General features: G+C 36.7%; 1 pseudogene; it reads left to right on the top strand.

Annotated features, from left to right (window-relative positions):
• Positions 1–15,502: 15,502 nt before the first annotated feature.
• LOC128107811 (L-lactate dehydrogenase A chain-like) lies at positions 15,503–16,573 on the top strand (annotated as a pseudogene).
• Positions 16,574–18,949: the final 2,376 nt, after the last annotated feature.

The raw sequence follows: 18,949 nt of genomic DNA, 5'->3' as shown, positions 1-18,949 counted from the left end.
GTTGCTCTTCAGATCTTCCTAGATTTGATTCCTAGTACCCATATGGTGCCAACTCACCATGTAGAACTGTAGTCTCATGGAATCTGAAACCCTCTTCTAATCTTCATGGGAACCACACATGTGGTGCATTTACACACGTGCAGGCCTAATATTAGCATACATACAATAATTAAATATATGTAAGAATAATTTAAGTATTTAAAGATAATACATCAATATGAATATGTTATCATCACCCACTGTCTCAGTTAAAGTTTTTTGTTGTTGTGAAGAGGCAAAATGACCACAGTAATTCTTATAAAGGGAAACATTTAATTCGGGCTGGATTTCAGAGGTTTACTCCATTATCACCATGGTGGAAAGCATGGCAGTGTGTATGGTGCTAGAGAATAAGGTGATAGGTTCAACATCTTGATCCAAAGCAAGCAGAAGGAGAGACTGTGTCCAACACTGGGCGTAGCTTGAACACATAAGACCTCAAAGCCCACTTCTATAATGACATACTTTCTCCAAAAAGGTCAAACCTCCTAATGGTGTCATTCCCTATGGGCCAAACGTTGAAACACATGAATCTATGGGCCATTTTTATTCAAATCACCACAGCCATTTTATATTTATTTAAAAGAAATTTTGTATTTCTATAATTTTAACAAAAATTTTCTTAATTAGAAAAAAAGAAAAAAAAAGATAGCAGTGACTACATGCCATAAACCAAATCAATGTTTAATGATTTTTACAGATTATGTTTTCTCACACAGTATGTCCTGATTACAATTCCCCTGCTACTCCTTCTTGTTCCTCCCCACATCTGGATCTGCTCCCTTTCTGTCTGTCATTAGAAAACAAACAGGTTTTAAAGAATAATAATAAAATACAATACAATATGATAAAATATAATATAGTAGGGTAAATGAAAACTAATATTGGAGAATTGTGTGAAACATTCATTCATTTATTCATTCACTTTTTAAGTTTATAAAATATAATAAGAAAAACTAAAAAAACTATCACATCGAAGTTGGATAAGATAAACCAAAAGGGCCGGGCGGTGGTGGCACACGCCTTTAATCCCAGCACTCGGGAGGCAGAGGCAGGCAGATCTCTGTGAGTTCGAGGCCAGCCTGGTCTCCAAAGCGAGTTCCAGGAAAGGCACAATGCTACACAGAGAAACCCTGTCTCGAAAAACCAAAAAAAAAAAAAAAAAGATAAACCAAAAGAAGAAAAGAGCCTGATAGAAGGCAGAAGAATCAGAGACCCACTCATTTAAAAACTCAAGAACTCAACAAAAACACTAAACTAGATGCCATAATATAAACAGTGAGGACATGGTAGAAATCCGTGCAGGCCCTGTGCTTGTTTCTTCAGTCTCTGTGAGTTAATATGAGCTTGGCTTGGGCTGATTAAGAAGGCCTTGTTTTTCATGGTTCCAGCCAACTCCTCTGGCTCTAATATTCTTTCTGCCTCTGCTGCTGGGTTCCCTGTGCTCTGCAGAAAGGAATTTGATGGCATCATTCCATTATGGCTAAGTGTTCAAAGGTTCTCTCTCTCTGCATAATGTCTGGCTGTGAGTCTCTGTATCTGTGCCACTCTGCTAAAGAAGAAGCTTCCCTGATTCTGACTGAACAAGACACTGACCAAAGAGTGTAAAAGAATATTGCTAGGAATCATTTTATTGCTACCTTCCTTTAGAAAACCAAATGATTGTATTTAGTTTTCCCCTAGGCCCATGGCCTATCTAGTCTGAGGTTATTTGTCACATAACCAGTGTCAGAGGTGGGTTTCATCTCATGGAGTGGGCCTTAAGTCAAATCAGATAATAGTTTATTACCCCTACAAGGTTTGTACCACCATTGCCCTAGCTATCTTGCAGGCAGGACAGCATTGTAAGATCAATTGTTTTGTGGCTGGGTTGTTTTTTTTTTTATTTTTCTTGTTTGATAGTGAATAGATATCTTCCTGTACCAAAGATGCTATCACACACGGTGGTGAAGGCTCTGTGTAGGCACCAGCTTGACTTCTGCACGTTCACTGAGTCATGTAAGAGTTGTCTTTAGCAATGGCGAGCTGTGTAAGAGTTGTCTTCAGTAACGGAACTTGCTGTCAGTTGGTGTAGAGCAACCCATAGTCTTGACACATAACCTGGATATTTCTGGATTTCCTTGTGACCCCTTTGGTCAACAACTCAGTTAGGTATACATCAATTCCAGTCCAGGAAGCTTCATCTGATGACAAGACACAGCCAGTTGGGTCTCTGTCTCCCCCATTATGTGTTGATTTAATTTAGATCACCTCATAAACGTACGTATTTTAGGAAGTTTCTACTGTGCTAGTTTTCCATACTACCCCTAATGACCCTTAATTTTAGAAGTCTCTCCAGGCATTCCTTTTATAATCTCCCCTCCTTTCCCCGTCCCCATTTCATCCTCCCACTTCCATATCTCCTCATTCTTCTATAATTATTAACTCTTAAGGGTGGGGACAGTGGCACGTCTCATCCCAAAGGTAGATTCCATTACATTTGTTCAGCTAGGCAGCTGAACAATGTTTCTTAATGGGCTTTGAAACCTACCAAAACATCATTTAATGTTAAATAAAATGGTGACTTCTGATATTTCAAGAAAATCTGGTATTTAAATATCAGTAAAAAAAAAAAAAAAAAACCATCAGATGATTTTAATTGAAATATTTTCTCTGTATCCCCAAATCATAAGAGATAGAGAATAACAGAAATGGAGACAGAAAATCATTAAATTTAGTTTTTTAACAACCTGTTCAACCTGCGAGGTCTTTATGTCCTAACATTTTTTATTGATAACAATGAAAATATATTTTTGATCCTGTCTAACCCCAACCTTATTTGGTCTACTCAGCTCTGTCAAAGCACATGTCCAGTAAAGTCTCCAAGGTGTTCAGAGTGTTTGTTACTTTTCAGTTGCTATCATGTCCATCAAAGCTTGCCCTGGCTTCCTGCTTACTCTGACAACAAGGGAACAGTCCACTATGTACAGCATTCCTTTACCGTAGCATAAGATTTGAAGATAATAGGATCATGATAAATGTTTATGTCCTTGCTTTTGTTTTTGCTTTTTTCATGAAAATAATTTCAAGCCAAGTGGTGGTGGCACTTGCCTTTTATCACAGCACTTAGGAGGCAGAGGCAGTGCCGGGAGTTGCTTATAACTGTGAGACACCATATGATTATAGTCGTGAGACACCATAAGGCAGAACTTATCTCTGTAAGTTCAAGGCCAGCCTGGTCTATAGAGTGAGTTCCAGGATAGCCGAGACTGACAGAGAAACCCCATCTTGAAAAACCATAAATAAATAAATAAATAAATAAATAAATAAATAAATAAATAAATAAATAAAATAAATTCAAGTTCTAAAATTGATCAATTCATAAAAAAACAAGTTGAACTGAATTCATTCTAGTGTTCAATAACTGTCTAGCTATTTATACCCACTCATTAATGTTTAATATTTTCCATGTTTTTGATCATAAAACAATGGCATAATATTACAAAGCTACATGATCTACTTTCATTGATAATCAGTATTATCTTAAACTTCAGTTTTCTGTATAACCAATTGCTGTGGAATGTTCTGTATGTCAAATGTGTTGATGATTGGTCAATAAATAAATCACTGATTGGCCAGTGGCCAGGCAGGAAGTGTAGGCGGGACAAAGAGGAGAATAAAGCTGGGAAGTGGAAGGCTGAGTCAGAGAGACACTGCCAGCCGCCACCATGACAAACAGCATGTGAAGATGCTGGTAAGCCACGAGCCACGTGTCAAGGTATAGATTTATAGAAATGGATTAATTTAAGCTTTAAGAGCAGTTAGCAAGAAGCCTGCCACGGCTATACAGTTTGTAACCAATATAAGTCTCTGTGTTTACTTGGTCAGGTCTGAGCGGCTGTGGGACTGGCATGTGAGAGAGATTTGCCCTGACCGTGGGCCAGGGAGGAAAACTTTAGCTACAACCAATAGAACTACTTGAGAACCTTTGAATTGGAAATAACCCCTTTAGGAGATTTTAGGGAAAAAAGTAAATTTTATACTATGTGATAGTCTTGTAGTGCCAGTGTAAGAAAATCAACTATCATAAGTTTGTGCTGGATAAGTAAATAAGTAAAATTTGATAAGTAATAGCAAATAAGATTATCACTTAAGCTATATGAATAACAATGGATCCCCTTTGTGGACCTTACAATATGTAAAACACACCTATCTGTCCTTGACAGAAAGATAAATGCATTATGTCAAATTACCATTATTTATAGTTGTATACTTCTGTAAATAGATCTTGCGTAAGAAAATGTAATTTAAAAATAATAAGTGTTTTATTTCTTTTCTTTTACTTTGATTTTAATGGGTAGTTTAAGATTTATGGCATGGCTTGCAGAATGCTAAAGTGAAAAATTGTGCATTGGGCAGGTCTGTCAATGACTCAGCATGAGCTGGTGATAAATAGATACATTCATACTTTCCAGAGTGCTGCAGGAAGCATTTACCCTTAACTTCCCGATGCTGTTCCCTCAAGTTGTTAGTGCTCTGCCCTAGGAACACTGTACCAGAAGATATGGAGATCCTGGCAGTCCTTTCTCTTGTTACTAGGCTCCTGCTGTGAACACTGATGCTTTAGTGGGAGCTGCCCACAGAGAAGTTCTCTAGCTGATTTTAGATATTAGTTTTTAAAAGTAAGAATGCTAGTAGAATAGATGAGGAGAATATAAAGAAATCAAATTCTTATCTTTTCTTTACCCTCTAGGTGTTTTCCAACAGTGGCAAGTTTGCTGTGGTTGCTGATAACAATGAAATACATTCCTCTCTGTCCTGAGCCAGTAAGGGGTGAAGGTACTAAATTGAGACACCAAAGTTCATACTCATATCTAGTTTACCAATGACACCTGGCCTGGTTCCTCTACTTGCTAGAACCCCATTTATGCAAATGGAAATTAAAACCATTTTTTAGAACTCTACAATCATATTTCTATTATCTCTTTTTCCTTAGGAACATCTTTCTCATTTTTATTACACTATTTATTAGATACATATGTATACATCAATCTGTTTTCTAAATCAGTGCATCATAACGGGAAAAGTTATGTTGTTTGTTTTTGTTTCATGAATGTCTTCCCAACATCTTGAACAGTACCTTCATAAATATCTAGCACATTAAGAAATCAGTACTATAAACTTCCTATTGTCTGAAAAAAATCCTAGTTTCTCATTTGTCTGTCCAAAGACAAGTGTAAGTCAATTTTTTTTTGTATGTGTGTGTGTGTCATTTATCAAAAGAGAAGGGATCAGGTAAGGGACAGAACAAGGACTTAGAAAGAACCTGTGATCTTGGGAAAGTTGTTTGATCTCTGTGCCTTCTTTCCCAATGGGATATGTCAAGATGCAATGTGCATAACTATTTGAGTAAATATCTCTCAAGTTCTAGTTACTAGGGTAAATACTTGTTTTATTTTCTCTATAGGAAGCATGAAATGAGAAGTCACTACAATAAAGATTGTATATCCTGAAGTTTGTTCTCCTGAGAATTAGATTTTGATTTTGGGCACAATCGTGTGGCAGCAAAATTAATCTTGTAGTTAACAGCATTTATTTATTAAGTGACCTCACTGTTATTAAACTCTAGAAGATGGTGTGAATTTAAATAACAAGTCAGCTAACCATAACTAGATATTTTATCTATTTCTTTTTCCTTCATTAGTTTCTACCCCATCCTTCCCCCCCAAAGAATATGAAAACTAAATTGGAAGCTGAAGTATCGATGGAGTTCTCAGTATACTCAGTGTTTGTGAATTCCCAATGAAGTTTGGGAATACTAATGTAAGAGGCATTTATAATTAGCTCAAAAACAGCAGAAACTGTTATATTTAGTTCTGACTTTATGCATGCTTTACATACTTACTGAGTGTAAGCATATTATGAAATCATCTAATGCAGTCTATAATTTGCTATGCCATATGAATGCAAGATACTGGAGAAACTTGGTTTGGAATTTCCTGTGCTGAAACGTTTTAGAAGTTTGGTAGAAGATCTTGTGTTTTATACTATATGATATGACAGACTGATAACATTTAATCCATGCTGCGCAAACTACAGAATTCTGGGGTGGGTAAGACTTACAAAAATGGAGATACTATAGATAATTGAAAAATTGCATATATAAAATTAAATACATATGTATCCATCAGTCTCTTTTCTAACAGTACATCACAAAGGGAAAATTCAATTTATTCACATTTATTTTTACATAAATAGAATATTCAGAAAATCAGTTTGAATACATTTCATTTTCAGAATTATACAATAAATTTAGGGCAAACAGAAATATTACTATTACCTGGAGCAAGGAGTAGCAGACTCGGGAATGCAGAATAGAACCTTGATTTCTAAATGGACGAGAATAAGTCAAGACTAAATTGTGGGGTCAAAAAGATGACTCAGCAGTGAAGGGCAATGGTAACCTTTGCAGAGAAATCAGGGGCAGAAATCATATGGTGTCTCACGACTATAAGCAACTCCAGTGCCAAGGCACCAGTGCCTTCTTCTGGATTTTGTGGGCACTACAGGCACATGATGCACTTAGCATGCAGACAAAACACTCAAACACCTAAACAATCAAACTAACAAAACAAACAAATAAATAGATATTGTTTAAAGTGCATTCTGTAAAAACCAAAATATAATAACAGTAATTTCTTGGTTCAGAAAATACAAGTTTCAGGGCTAGAGATGTGGTTGATCATTTAAGAGCCCATACTGCTCTTGCAGAGGACCTGGGTTCTGTCATCAGAGGGTTCACAACTATATGTAACTCCTGCTCAAGGGGAATTCAAAGTGACTGTTCAGACCATTACATTCTTGCCTACATACTTGCACAGACACACATACACATAATTAAAAATAATTTTGCAAAAAAGCATATACAAATGTATATATAATAAATATTTAAATATATTGTATATATTATGAATATGTATTTCAAATCACACACACACACACATGCACACCACACACACACACACACACACACACACACACACACACACACACACACACACACACACACGGGTATCGGTTCATCCACTAGAGCATGGGCAACTTACCAGAGGTCTCACCTCTGAGGAAAACTAACTATCTCTCCCACAGCAGCCACCAATTGCCACTAGCCCTCCTTTAAGGTTGGGTCTTCTGATTCCTTTCCTCATCCGTTATTGACTGTTGACTGGCTTGATCTTCTGTAGAATGAATGCTAGCAGCTGCAGCCACTGTGAGTTCACAAGGGCAATAGCCCTGTTCTGTCCGAAAGACACTATTTCCCAGAAACCCCTTTTACTCTTACAGTCGTTCCACCCACCTTCCACAATGTTCCTGGACCCTTGTACGGAAAGCTGATATCCCGTTTCTGGCTCAGCACTCAGCTGTAAGAAATGTATTCTATTAGTCATTGTGTCTTTCCTTGAGTCTTTAGTTTAATGCTACTGCTTGGTTGGTGTAGGGGAAGGCTGGGGGGTGGGAGGAGGGAGGACAGGGGAATCTGTGGCTGATATGTAAAATTAAATTAATTATAAAATAAAAATATTTTTAAAAAATGTATTTATTTTTCCCAAGTTGCCCCCACCCATAACATTGTAATGCTGCATTATATACTGGCATGTGTTTGCAGTTCTTGTCTGGAAAATATAAAGAGAAAGAGGTTAACTATAATAGGAGCATAATGATTCTGGTTTTCCTAGATACCATGTTTCCTTATTGTAACAGTTTCATGAACCTCTTATAGTTGCAAAACAAAACAAAATCAAATACATCTGTGGAAATATCTGGTATGCAGGTTCAAAAAATTGAGGAAATCACTGCTTTAAGTCTCAGATGCTAGATGATGCCATTTCTTAGCTTTGGGTTGATGGAAACTCATAGTCTATCAACACAATATGAAAAGGTGTCTTATAGTCTTAGGAATATGAAGTCAGACAGTGGTTGATGGGTATTAAGGAGACTATAATTATCCCAAGATAATTTGGCTCTAGATCTGAAAAGTTCTTACTATTCATACTAACAAAGTCAGTCTAACCAGTTAGTTAGCCTGTATGTATATTTATACTTTAATTTGCAGAAGAAATAACTGTATTTGAGAGGCAACTTTTAAACTTTAACGATGATTGAGAATATGTACTGGGTAAATTGTGGTTCACTGTTTAGATTTGCAATCTTTAACCTACACATTTAATATTTTTATTAGCATCATAGCATCAACAAAATCTCATATTCAGTTTTTGGTGAATCTGTGAAGTATTGCAGATAATCCACAGATTATTGATAAAGGAATTATTTATTAATAAATTATATTGAGGAGAACTCACTAAACAGGATGACGCAAATCGGTCACAGAGTTCTGGAAGGGTGATGGCTGGTCTCACACTGCTTCTGCTGCCTGAGTCAGTCCCCACCATCCAACCCATGAGGGAGAGAAGAGAAGGGGCTGCGTACATGCCTCTCAGGTCTCAAGCTAGCTCTGAGGCAACGTACTAGGGGCTGGTACCTCAAGGTCATAGATGGAAGTGGTACCCACTAAAATGAATTTATCTTCCAATTTATTTTCCAAATTTTATGTTTTGAAATAACATACTGATATAGTGATTGAAGGGCTAATAAAAATGTTTCATTTGTTTTTAAAAGTATTTAAAGCCCTTTAAGATATTCAATAAAGAATAGTGACATCCATCATTAAAGATATTAGGATCATCAAACTGATGAAATCAAAGTTGAACAGGTAAAATCTACAGCAAATAGACTGAGGTGGGGTGCAATAACAATTTTCAAGGCCATATGATGGCTGAATTTATAAACATTCATAACAATCTTGGGTTTAGTAGGTAATCTTTGAATATCAATGTGTAAGAATGCTACGTGGTTTCCATAGACACATAGACATATGTTTTCTCATAATAATTTTAAAAATTGGCAGGAACTGAAAAAGAAGGGGGGGCAGGCTCAGAAGGAATTCCACCTGCTCTGATAATGAGGAGGTTACCTTGTATTAGAAAACTCATGGGTCGGAAAAGATTTGAAGTAGAATTTGCTGTTAGGCAATCCAAGAGTCTTACAGATTACCAGAGAGTTCAAATGCATGTCATCTCACAGAACTGTATCTTAGCCCATATATTTTAGAGGAGCTTGTTAGTGGGATGCTTTGGGATTGTGAAGCCTCAAGTGATTCCATGAAGGCAACTCATGTTTTTCAAATGTCTATGCTTGCATATTATTAACTAACTTTTTATTGATATGATAAGACACTTGAATAAGGCAACTTATGAATATAGGGTTTTTCATGCTTATAATTTCAGAGGGTAAATCTATCACCATCATTGCTGGGAGCATGGCAGCAGGCAACTAGACATGGTGTTGGAACAGCAGTTGAGAGCTTGCATCTTGAGACTATGAGGCAGTTGAACAGACTGACATACAGACAAAAAAATACCCAAAACAGATAGATAATTGAAGCATGATTCTAATTAGTCTTAATAATTAAAAACCCAGAGTGAGATTTTAGGGTGAAAACTGAAAGATCAGAGAATCAGAGTAACCAGCACTAGAGACTTCTTACCTCTATGAATCCTCACACAAAATGTGGTGGTATCCTGTCTACAAATCCTCAGACTGAATGGGCCCAAGATCCTGTCTCGACCCACTTTATATTCTTGTCTCCATCTCCCTAGTGCTAGGATTGAAAGAATGTACCACTACCACCTGGCTCTGTTTCTCTTTTAGACTGGTTCCGTTTCCTGTAGCCCAGGGTGACCTTGAACTCCTGATCATCCTGTTTCCTCCTCCCAAGTCCTGGGATTAAAGGTGTATGCCACCACTGCCTGGCCTCTGTGGTTAACTAGTGGTTAGCTCTGCCCTCTGATCTCCAGGCAAGCTTTATCTGCCAGAACACAAATAAAATATCACACAACAGATAACCTCAAACTCACCCATAGTGACAAACCTCTTTCAACAAGGACCCCCCCCCCCAGCCGCCCGTTCTCATTCTTCATTAACTGTTTCACCAACTGGTTACTAAGTATTCAAATATATGAGACTATGGAGGCCATTTGTCATTCAAACTGCCACACCTGGAGATTTCAATGCCTCTTTCTGTAGTACAATGAATGGTTTCAGTAAATGATCTAATTTGAGCTGATTATTCAATTTGGGACGTGTTTAAGTTTGATTAGAGGTAAGGGCTCTTGGTGTATTTCAAAATCTTTATCTTTCTTTTTTTACACAATTAAACATTAACAGGTATGAACATAGATCCCTCTTTGCTGTCCTCTATGATATGCTTGCATTTTCAAATTTGTTGATCCAAGGTGTGTGCTGGTAAAGAACCTAAGTTCATGTGTTTGCTGAGCCCCAAGGTTGATGCCCACTTTATTCCTTGAAGCAATGTCCCTCAACAGAGCATAGAGTCTGTGCTTTCACCTAACGTAGTTAACCACTTCACTCTGGGGAGTCTCTATCCCTGCTGTCAGAGTGCTGACATCTCATGTGGTCACCAATGCCAACTCAGCATTTATGGGAGTTCCAGGAATTAAAAACTCCAGTCCTCACACTTGCTGTAGCCTATAATCTCCTCAGATATGAAATTCAATATTCTTATTAGAATTACAGTATCAATATGTCACATGTTTTGCAAAATTTGAGAATATCATCTTCTAATGCTTTATTCAAATGTTTATGTTTTGAAATAGTATAGTGGTAGTGAATATCAAAAGGCAAATAAAATGGTTCTTATGTTTTTAAGACTATTTAAAGCTGATTAAGACATGTCATTAAATTTCAATACTAAAATTTAAGTCTCTAAAAGATAGTATTAAATGGAAATGGTACAAGAAAAATAATTTGATTCATTGTCCTTAAAATGTTCTATTTCTCCATACAAGAAAAAATACTGTCATTTATTTATATGAAATGGAATCTTTGAATGCGACGGGAATTACAGATCCTTGGCCAAAGAGATTGTCCTTGGTTAGTCTCTAATAAAAGCAAAAAGGTTGGCCTGAAATCAATGCCAGAAGTATGTACCTATGGAGAAAGGTTCACTACAACTACTTTTGATATGAAAATGAGGTCACAATCCAAGAATAGAGATGCATTTAACAAGTTTACATAGAGCGACTTGGCTCCACCAACACTTGGTGCTTAGCCCAGAATGACTGACATTGGGCTTTTGACCTGCAAAATTGCAGCCTACAAGATTTATGTCGTCTAAAGCACATACAATTTTGTTAATTTGTAATGGCAACAATACAACTTCGGTTAAGAGATGACAGAAATGCTAAATTTGTCCTTAGAGCTAACATACTATGGTCAGCTGTTAGGAACAGCAAATTCAGATTATTTTCTCTAATTTCACAAAGAATTAAGCAGCTTTCTTTCATCTCATACTGTCTACATTAATGTTTCTCCCTTACTGCAGGCCCAAAGAAACAGTGGCATCCCCCATCCAAAGAGGTCTCTGAAAATGTGAGATAAATCGTTCTTTTTTAATTGATTTTTTTCAGTTTTGAATTTGTGAAAAAGAAGATCTATAACATTTTCTTATATTTGTAACATATATCACACTTAATTTAATTATATGCAGTTGCATCTCTACAGAATTTATTCCTGCATGTTCTCTTTCATGTGGTACTCAAAGCATAACATGCTGTGTTTAGAAATCTTTAACTTTCTCTTGATATAAAAGTTCAGAATTTGCAGGATAAGGAAGGCACTTATGCCAATTAAATGCACCAACGCATATGCAACTTTTTACTTACACACACACACACATACACACAAAGAACTTTGCAGAATACTGATCAATCTTCATAATCTTTAGAACGGTTTAAGGCAGAATTTCATACAAATTAGTTGGTGTCTAATTCTGTCCAGAACTTCATCTATTTAAACTGTCCTCACAAATTTTGTAAAACCCCAAGTGGGCAAAATATATTTTGTACTAGCTTATCTATGCTCAGTATCCACCTGGTTGGTACCATTCCCACAGGCCTTCCTTTCATTGCATACACAGAGAAGTCTATTTTCTGCAGCAGAATCTTTACTTTCTTGAGGCAGCACACCTAGGGTTCATTTCCACAGTAAGTAGTTATGAGACAAAAATCTATTAAGCACTGTAATTTTGTTATTCAGTGTTTGTATACCAAAATGACCAAGTTTGTACTTAAATTCCAATTTGTAGCAACAAAAAGCAATTTTGTATAAAACCATAGGGGATAACCAGGTTCTTTGAGGTTTATACAGGTTGGAAGTAACTGATCTGAGTTAGAAGGTGAATGTAAAAATTTTCCTGGAATCCTGAAGCGTGGATAGGATAAAGAAAAAGAAGAAGAGGCAAAGAAGGAAAAGACCTTGAAATGGAAGAGTAGGAAAAGGGATAAAAGGAGGAGGAAGAGAGAGGAAGACATCAAAAGAAAAAGGAAGAGTGACTAAAAAACTAAAGTTATGATTTTCCAACTGTCATAACAAGTTAGAGAAAGAAAAGACACTAAAGATTTCGATCTTTAATTATCAGGCTTAATGGTGCTGCATATCTTTCATTTCTGTACACAGGGGGCAGAGAAGGATGGATCTATGTGAGTTCAAGTCCAGAATGCTCTATATATTGCACTACAGGTCAGCCAGAACTTCTTAATAAGACCCTGTCTCAAAACCAAGAACAAAAACAAATACTTAAAAGAGGGTTGATTTCATATAACTATGATGCTAGAAACTACAAAAAGTTTATCAGTAGAGGTTTTCTTTTATATTACTGAAAAGTGGGATGCAATGGTGTTTTCTGGTAACAACTATATTAAAAAGTACCTAAATTTAGAATCTCATTATGCCATTGTACTAATGACACTGAATTTTTAGGGATACTGTGATGCTGTATGTATTTGGGAACACACTAATTAGCAATTCTGTTCTACTTAATTAGGGTAAAGTTGTTTTCTGAGATTAAGAACTTCATTCAAAAATTATATGCAGCAAAATTAACAAAAATACTCTTATTATTACAGTTGAATACCAAAACCTTCTGTGATCACAAATTTATTACAACCATATTTTGCATCACATCACATTTTCAAGTTTATCTTTCTTTAAAGGAAACCAAAATATTTCCAGGGAAAACAAAATGGTATGAACATATGACTGACAGAATATTCATACTTTAATAAACAAATTTCATGAGTAAATTTGGGAATAATTTTTTTCTGAGATATGAAAGGATTTATAATATTTATAAAAATATTAAAGTCCCTTTTAAAATTATTATTTTGTTATACACTAATGCTGACAATTTCTGTTTTGTTGGATATTAAATGTTTTTATATGAGTGATATTTCAAAACATTGACTCCTATGTTTGAGCCAGTTGAGGTTGTAATTGGGCTTACATTCTATCCTGGAAGATTTATGAAGGACAATAAGATTTGAGCTAATATTTCACATCCTCAGCCCGATTTTGTCTGTCTTCTCTGTATAATAAGAATGCTTATTTGGTTCTCATTTCTTTTTTGGTCTTTGTACTCTATTGTCCACAAAACACTGCCTTAAGAACAAAAATGCCTGACAGAAATGACTCCAGAAGGTTTTATAGAAAGAATACAAATAAATAAATAACTGTAAATAAATATATGTATACTTATTACACACATATGTATATATATGTATACATATGTGTATATATATATATATATTCAGCTGGAACCATTATATAGAATTTATAGGTTAGTTTAGATATGAGGTTGCTGTAATGTCACTCCTGCAGCATATTCAATGTCCTGTGCATGTAGGTGCATGTATGTATGTAGTTCTGTGCTTGTACATGTGTATACAGCTTTATGTGTACTCTTTAATAGCATGCTATCCCTTAATATTTTCTTTCTTCAGTGCCTGCTTCTCACAAGCATTGAGACTTATTTTAAGTAGCATATAATGTCAAAGTGCTTCTTAAAAATCTTCATTGATTGTTTCTTGCATGCCAGGCTTTTCTTAGTCATCATTCATTCAAAGATTATTTGAATTCCTACTATTCTATTCTAGGTCTTAGGGGGAAATTATACAAATTGTGTGTGTGTGTGTGTGTGTGTGTGTGTGTGTGTGTGTGTGAGAGAGAGAGAGAGAGAGAGAGAGAGAGAGAGAGAGAGAGAGAGAGAGAGAGAGAGAGGCAGAGAGAGGAGTGTGTGTGTGAGCATGTGTGGTGGGTGTGTTTGTGTGTGGTATGTGTGTGAGCATGTGTGTGGTGTGTGAGTATATGTGTGAGCATGTGTGTGTGTGAGTGTGTGTGTGTGTGAGGTGTGTTTATGTGAGGTGTATGTGTGTGTGTTTGTGAGTGTGTGTTTGTGTGTGTATGTGTGTGTGGCTAGAGCTGCTGTCGCCTAGCCCAGACCCTGCTGTTGCATGTCTGATGCCACCCATCATATATTCACAGTCCCTTTTGGTTTCAATTCCAAGATGACATTCAGGGACCAGCTGACTATGAATCTTATTTTATTTTTTTTTATTAATTTTTACATACCCACCTCTGATCTCCCTCTCATCCCTCCTCCCCCTCCTTGCCCTCCTCTGACAGAGTAAGTTCTCCCATGGGCGGACAGCTGAGTCTGGTACATTCAATTGAGGTAGGACCAAGTCCCTCCCTGCTTTATCAGCGGTAAGCCATGTGTCCTACCATAGGTAATGAGATCCAGAAAGCCGGCTCGTGCACCAGGGATGGATCCTGATCACACTGCCTGGAGCTCCTCAAACAGACCCATCTACACAACTGTCTCCTGTATGCAGAGGGTGTAGTTCAGTTCCATGCAGGTTCCACAGTCTAAAATTCGTGAGTTCCATCAAACTTTCACTATTTGCAGATGATATGATAGTCTATATAAGTGACCCAAAAAATTCTACCAGGATACTCCTACAACTGTAAAACACCTTCGGTAATGTGGCAGAATATAAGATTAACTCCAAAAAATCAGTAGCCTTCCTATACATAAATGATAACCAGGCTCAAAAAGAAATCAGAAAAACATCACCCTTTACAATATCCACAAATAATATAAAATATCTTGGGTAGCTCTAACCAAACAAGTGAAAAAGACCTGTATGACAAGAACTTTAAGTCATTGAAGAAAGAAATTGAAGAAGATACCAGAAAATGGAGAGATCACCCATGCTCATGGATAGGTGAGCCAACATAATAAAACTGGCAATCTTACCAAAAGCAATCTACAGATTCAGTGCAATCCCCATCAAAATCCCAACACAATTATTCACAGACCTTGAAAGAGTAATACTCAACTTCATATGAAAAAACAGAAAACCTAGGATATCTAAAACAATCCTTTACAATAAAGCAACTTCTGGAGGCATCACATCCCTGACTTCAAGCTCTACTATAGAGTTAAACAGTAATAAAAACAGTTTGGTACTGGCATAAAAAACGACATGTGAACCAATGATTATGAATTATGGGAAGAACACCATCCCAGAATAAGATTACAGTTGTTGGGGTTTGTGTTCTGGGCATGTCTTGTGCCATCACTATCCTAAGGAAGGACTTGGCAGATGAGCTTGCCCTCCTTGATGTCATGGAAGACAAACTGAGGAGATTATGAATCTTCACCTTTTCCTTAGAAAAACAAAAATTGTCTCTGGTAAAGACTGCAAACTCTCTGGCATGACTGCAGATTGCAAGCTGGCCATTATCACAACAGGGTCCTGTCCAAAAGGAGAAGAGTTGCCTCTGTTTCATTCAGTGAAACGTGAACATTTTCAAGTTCATAAATCACAATGCTTGGAAATGCAGTACAAACTGCAAGTGACTTGTTTTAAAGCCAGCAGATATTTTGACCTACGTGGCTTGGAAGATAAGTGGCTTTCCCAACAACTGAGTTATCAGAAGTGATTGTAATCTGGGTTCAGCTTAGTTCCATTGCCTGCGGGAGAAAGACTGGGAGTTTGCCTGCTAAATTGTCATAGATGGGTCTTTGCAAGCATGGAGACTCAAGTGTGCCCATGTGGAGTGGCATAAATATTGTCAGCATCTCTCTGAGGAATCTGGACCCAGAACTGGGCACTAAAGCAAACAAGGAGCAGTGGAAAGAGGTTCGCAAACAGGTGGTTGACAGCACCTATGAGTTGATCAAAGATTATATGTCCTGGGCCATTGGTCTCTCTGTGGTAAACTTGACCAAAAGCATAATGAAAAATCTTAGGCTGGTGCACGCGGTTTCCACTGTGAAGAAGAGTCTCTGTGGAGTAAATGATAAAGTCTTTGTCAGCATCCCCTATCCAGGGACCAAATGGAATCTCAGATGTAGTGAAGGTGACTCTGACTCCTGAGGAAGAGTGTAAATACACTTTGGGGGATCCAGCAAGAGCTGCACTCTAAAGTCCTGAGATGTCCTAGCAATTCACTGTCCAGATTGCAGCCGGGTTTCAATGGAGACCACACACTGTCTCCTCATCTGAGTTGTTATTTTTGCAGTTGTATTAAGGTCGCCTCAGGAAAACCTCGATTTCCCATAGCTGAACCCTGATGTTAAGTTGTAGTTGTGTAGTGGTAACCTGGCTACTGTGACAATGTCACTATCCCTGAGACACACTGCTAATTATGTGCAGTCTTCGATTACTCTGTGAACCTTATGGTTGTGCTGTGCACCCCACCAAACATTCTTAGGACAGTTAGTCAGACCCTGGCTTCAGTGTGTAAATCCAGATGCATGTCCAATGCATAAATATTCCAAAGGGTCTTATTTTATGTATTATATGTGTCTGTAATTACATCACAATATTTAGTAAAAAGGAAAACATCCAACTGCCCAAGTGTCATGCCAAGCAAAACACCAAATAAACATTGAACAATGAAATCATTTTCTTATTATTTAAGTGCACGTTGTAGAAATATTAAAGTATTACACATTTAGGGCAGAATCTTACATTTTAAATTCTACTGGAAATTATCTACTTAATAAAAGTAAACTTAAAATGTGAGAGGTATTTCATAGGATATTCATTTAAATAATATGCTTGAAAAGTGGAGGATGCACTTTTCATTATTTATTTTCATGTAATTCTGAATATAAAAATATTATTCACCAAAGTGGTTGAACTTTGGAATACAGAGTCAACCAAGATTTACAAATGCATTCCAAGTGATGACATTTTCACACTTTAGAAATATTACATTATATTACAGTTGAGATCCATGATTAAAGAGGAATAAGTGAATCTGAAAGCTATATAAAACACCACGGAGAAATCTATTAAATATATAGCATTCAGTACTTTTTGAATACTTCCAGATATAGTGTCTAAAAGCTAGTTGTTAAATAATAATATGTTCAAAGAGTCCCACTTCCTTCTTGTTTGAAATCTAAAGACACATTCTGTATAGGAAACTATCAATAGGAGGGATGTAGTACCTCCAATGTCAATGTCATCATTACATTTGATTAAGACTGATAAGTAGAAATGAGTGTGAACCTGCACACTATTTATTTATGGAATGAACTGTAATGAACTCTGCTCAGGTCCAGGAAGATATCATAGTGAAAACACCACGGACCTTCAAAACTATAGCTATATTTCACTCAGGGTTTCTGTGTGCTTAAGTCCAGACTTCGAGGAAACCATGAAACAATGGAAGTAGGGTTTTATAAGACAAACAAGTAGACTTAGCAAAAACTCAGAATTTCTTGGTCTGGTGACATCATTATATGTAGGCAAGGTCAACAACAGCTGTCCAACACAACAAGAGATTTTAGAAGCTGAAATTATGTCCTACAACAGGTATACAGAAGGGTACAAAGCAAAGTATATGACATTCATATAATTTGTGTGAGTTCTACATTCTTTATGTAGTTTCTGTCATTCTCTGGAATTGCATGCTTCAGTTCAAGTAGTAATTATGAATATGCTATTATGATAACTATGCTGAGTTTAAAGATAAAAATGCATTAAATATCTCTAATGATAAAATATAACTGGTTGGCCGGGAGGTGGTGGCACATGCCTTTAATCCCAGCACTCAGGAGGCAGAGCCAGGCGGATCTCTGTGAGTTCGAGGCCAGCCTGGGCTACCAAGTGAGTTCCAGGAAAGGCACAAAGCTACACAGAGAAACCCTGTTTCAAAAAACCAAAAAAAAAATAAAATAAAATTATTGCTGGTTGTTAATTCTGGACATTTTCATGATTTGCAACTTTTATTTCCTTTTTTATTCTTTGAAACTTTCATAGACATATGTAATATATCTTTATCATATATAACTCCCACTGACTCTCTGTACTTCTTTTTGGCCCTCTCTGTGATATATATCTTGTGCCTCAAGTTAAATATACATTAATTAATATATATTATATATTGCATATAACTACATTAATATATATTAATTTATATATATGTAAACACTCACTGTGTCCAGCTATTATTGCCCTTACTTATATGACTATAGGGTTATCCACTGGCCAATAGAATCCATTGGCTAATAGAGAACCTGCAGTGGCCACATCCCTAAGAAAGTAACTTTCCCTCCTTTAGTAGTTATGAACTACCCTTTTCTACTGAGTTAATCCTGGTGCCTCATGAGTCCCTTCTACCTCAATGTTAGAGCGTTTTACTGACTTGAGCATAAGTGTGTCTTGTACAAGTAACCATAATTTCTGTTAGTCCATACATGTGACAGCCATGTCTTGTCAAGAGGACAGCATTTCAAAGCACTCTTCCCCCTATTCTGACTCTTACATTCTTTATGATCTCTTTCAGCAATGTTTCCAGAGCATTGTGCTGGGGGACATAGATGTCCCATCTATGGATATACAAGTGCACATACAATCAATTATACACAGTACTTTGAACATTTTATAAGTTCCTATATTGGTGACTATTCACTACCACAAGAAGCTTCTCAGCCTAA

The sequence above is a fragment of the Peromyscus californicus genome, unplaced genomic scaffold (genome assembly GCF_007827085.1).
Source record: "Peromyscus californicus insignis strain IS unplaced genomic scaffold, ASM782708v3 Scaffold_12__1_contigs__length_115047231, whole genome shotgun sequence".
Lineage (NCBI taxonomy): Eukaryota > Metazoa > Chordata > Mammalia > Rodentia > Cricetidae > Peromyscus > Peromyscus californicus.
This window is presented reverse-complemented; position numbering and strand designations above follow the sequence as displayed.